The sequence below is a fragment of the Austrofundulus limnaeus genome, unplaced genomic scaffold, assembly GCF_001266775.1.
Source record: "Austrofundulus limnaeus strain Quisiro unplaced genomic scaffold, Austrofundulus_limnaeus-1.0 Scaffold247, whole genome shotgun sequence".
NCBI lineage: Eukaryota > Metazoa > Chordata > Actinopteri > Cyprinodontiformes > Rivulidae > Austrofundulus > Austrofundulus limnaeus.
Window position 1 is genome coordinate 327,481 of NW_013952649.1, and position 824 is coordinate 328,304.

Genomic DNA, 824 nt, shown 5'->3' on the forward strand with positions numbered 1-824 from the left:
GATTTAATACGGCATAAAGGGAAATGTCTTTAAGGCAGGGGCGGAGCTAAACGGGTGGCCTGGCATCTGATTGGCCACCCCAGGTGCCTGACAAGTGGAGGTGGAGTTTGCATGTGGCATTTCAAATATGGGCATTAAATGAGAAACTGTTTTTGCAAAACTGTTTTAGCTTTCAGAATGTGCCACCACACCAAACTTCAGCTCAATATTTCAAGAAGTGGCTGAGCTTTAGCCGCTATAAATTAGCTTTTGGCAGACATTTTGGATTTTGTATCTGAAATCATTGTAAAATAGTGTTTGTTGGCTACTACAGTGCTGAATTTCTGCTGTGAGTGTTTAAAAACTGATAAATTATAGTGTTTTGTGCCCGCACATAACATATAGCACTTTGCGAAATTAGCATTAGCGGATATCTTAGTTGAGAGTAACATAAATATCAGCTCATTATTTTTTAACGCAGCTGATTTAGAGCCATTTGAAGTTAGCTGTGGAGACAATCTTTATATGTGACCCTTCACATCGAAATGAGGATTAAGTCTAAAAGTAATGTGGAGAAATACAGTGTTTTGATTGAAATACTTACAAAAATTGCATTTCGTCAAAATAAAACAAATAAATGTCTTATCAATGTTTCATTTGAATGAACTGTGTGAAATATAATCATAAATTTTTTTGAAGCAATTTGTTGAGCAGTAGCAACAAAAAACTTGATTTTGAGGAAAAAACACCTTTAAAATTTGAGATTTTCCCTGTTAGCAAAGTCTTTGTTTCTTTCCAACTTGAAAATGTTAATATTCAAATACTATTTGAGATCTCCTCTTGAT